Source organism: Monodon monoceros, unplaced genomic scaffold (assembly GCF_005190385.1).
Source record: "Monodon monoceros isolate NGI ecotype Baffin Bay Population unplaced genomic scaffold, NGI_Narwhal_1 Super_Scaffold_20, whole genome shotgun sequence".
NCBI lineage: Eukaryota > Metazoa > Chordata > Mammalia > Artiodactyla > Monodontidae > Monodon > Monodon monoceros.
The window spans coordinates 95553135-95556514 of record NW_021703777.1 but is presented as its reverse complement, the minus strand read 5'-3'; positions in this window follow the sequence as shown (position 1 = coordinate 95556514).

The following is a 3380-nucleotide window of genomic DNA, read 5'->3' as shown; positions in this document are numbered from 1 at the left end:
TCTCTGTGTTGTTACTTGCTTTTCTCCCCTTCCAGATTGCCCCTAGGTGGCTGCTTTGCTAATATTACCACTAATAAAGTTAGCCTGTCTTCATGATTCTTCCTTCTGCTCTATCTCCCAAGCTGGCTTGTGGTCACTGTGAGGATACATTCTCTTCTACCTGAACAACTCTCTTATATACCTTCATCATTAAAGGATCACTGGATGGGTCTTTCAACACTGTGACAATTATTTTAGAGAGCTAAAATTATTTTAGAGAGCTGTACATCTATCCATAAATTTGAATAGGCTCTTATTGTCCTTATTTTTAAATATTTGATTTCAGACATTCTTTATATTTTGTAATTGGTTATATGGCTTCCACTCCCCTTGTGTTTTTGAAGATGGTATTATATTTTTACTCTTTCTAAAATTATATTGATGTGTTTCTAGAGAGGAAGTGGATACAAAATTCTAATTATATAAGCTGCTATTTATTCTTACATATAATATCTTTGTTTTAAGACATTTTTCCCCAAATATGTTATTCCTATTGGTATTTATGGAATGTGACATTTTTCCCACCCAAGATATTAGCATATTTATAATTAATGGCTTCATAAATAGTAATACCAGATATGGAAATATCAATGGCTAAGTGTACTTAAGGAACACCAAGAGAAGGCACTATTTATTCCTACTCATTCTTCCAGGATAAGATTAGAACTACAGGATTCATAAAAGCTAGAGCTTTGTTTTATTACTTGCCATAACACATTGCTTATGCTAGTACAAGGAACCTAGTAAATCTCAGTAAGTTTATGTTGAATGAATGAATGAAATCCATGCCTACAAGTCCTTCAGCCATCTTCATAATCTCACCCCTCAAAGAAAAATAACAATCACTCAAAGAAAAAGAACAAATATTGTTCATAATGAAAAACATATATAATCTTCGTTAATCTAAAATTACACAGAAAAAAGTAACCTTTTGGTCCAAAGAAACAACATGGTCTCCAAAGTCCACATTCTGCTGAAAAAGATATACAGTTTATATAACTAGGAAGGACAAACCTTCTGATTCTGGGATGACCATGTTTATTTTGAGCTCAGCAGTTCTCCCCTGGCTCCCTGAACCAAAGAGTAAGAATTTTTTCAACTTTTTCATAACCAAAAGGAAAAAGTCCCTTTTCTTTTCTCCCAGAAAAAAGAAAATATTTGTTCCAAATTTCAACTGAATTTATCTCCAATTAGAGGACAGAAACTGCTTGTCATTTTTAGGTGACAATTTTTTTAGCTTCTGTTCCTACTAAAGTTAAAGAAAATAATTGCAGCACAGATATCTTATCACAGGTATTTTTAAAACAAATACACATTGGGATTAGAGTCAGTGTAAGTGTTAATGATTAGAGCAATGGTAATTAAAATGTGTAGGCTGTGTACCATAGAAAACTGTATGCCAATTAGCAGCTATAGGCCAGAAACACAGCTACACCCTCACTATTTAATGCTGAGTGTGAAAAGAAGATAACATAAATTCTATAGCACAATACTATATAATGTAAGTTACATATTCACAACAAAAGAATCCATATTCTACAAGACTATTTACAGGTAAAAGGACAGATGTCAAAAACACTAGAATAGTTGTTTTTGGAAAAGGAAGGAAATAAGAATAGGGAATAGGGATGCAATATAATACATACATACATACATACATGCATAAATGCATTCAACTAGACAGGTCCTTTGCAAGAATCAATGATAAATTGAGGACTATGAAAGACTCAACCTAATGCAACATGAGATTAAAAAACATACAGATTTGTAGGACATAAGAAGGACTATGATGAAAACTCACTGGATCGGGGGCTGCAAAGAAAAAAATCTACTATATTAAACAGGAAATATGATATGGGGTATGAAGAAGAAATGAAGAGTAAAAATAACCTCAAAGATTATACCTAGAACAGACTAGATAGCCCAGAAATAAACCCATACATCTATGGTCAATTAATCTTCGACAAAGGAGACAAGAATACACAATGGAGAAAAGACAGTCTCTTCAGCAAGTGGATATTGGGAAAGCTGGACAGCCACATGTAAATCAATATACTTAGAATATGCCCTCACACCATACACAAAAAACTCAAAATGGCTTAAACACTTACCATAAAATTCCTAGAAAAGAACACAGGCAAAGCATTCTCTGACATAAATCTTACCAATGTCTTCCTAAGTCAGCTTCCCAAGGCAACAGAAATAAAAGCAAAAATAAACAAAAGGGACCTAATCAAACTTATAAGCTTTTGCACAGCAAAGGAAACCATAAACAAGATGAAAAGGCAACCTACAGACTGGGATGAAATATTTGCAAATAATGCGACCAAATAGGACTTAATTTCCAAATAACCAAAATATACAAACAGCTCATACAACTCAATAACAAAAAAACATACAACTCAATCAAAAAATGGGCAGAAGACCTAAATAGACAATTTTTTTTCCAAAGGAGATAAGTAGATGGCAAATAGGTAGGTATATGAAAAGATGCTCAACATTGCTAATTATCAGAGAAGTGCAAATCAAACTATAATGAGGTATCACCTCACACCAGTTAGAATGGCCATCATCAAAAAGTCTATGAATAGGGAATGCTGGAGAGGCTTTAGAGAAAAGGGAACCCTCTTACACTGTTTGCTAAATGTAAATTGGTGCAGCCATTATGGAAAACAATATGGAGTTTCCTTAAAAAACTAAAAATAGAATCACCATATGATCTAGCAATCACACTCCTGGAGAAAATATTAATTTGAAAGGATACATGCACCCTAATGTTCATGGCAGCACTACTTATGATAGCCAAGACATGAAAGCAACCTAAATATCCATCGACAAATGAATAGATAAAGAAGATGTGGTATATATTCACAATGGAATACTACATAGTCATAAAAAAGAATGAAATCATGTCATTTGCAGCAACGTGGATGGACCTAGAGACTATCATACTAAGTGAAGTAAATCAGAAAGAGAAAGACAAATACCATATGATATCACTTATATGTGAAATCTAAAATATAACACTAATGAACTTATTTATGAAACAGAAACAGACTCACAGACACAGAAAACAAACTTATGGTTACCAAAGGGGAAAAGGGGAGGGGAAGGGATAAATTAGGAGATTGGGATTAACATATACACAGTACTATATGTAAAATAAACAACAAGGTCTTACTGTATAGCACAGGGAACTGTATTCAATATCCTATAATAAAGCATAATGGAAAAGAATATGATAAAGAATATATATAAATGTATATATATATATATATAACTGAATGACTTTGCTGCACACCAAAACCCATGCAACTTTGTAAATCAACTATACTTCAATA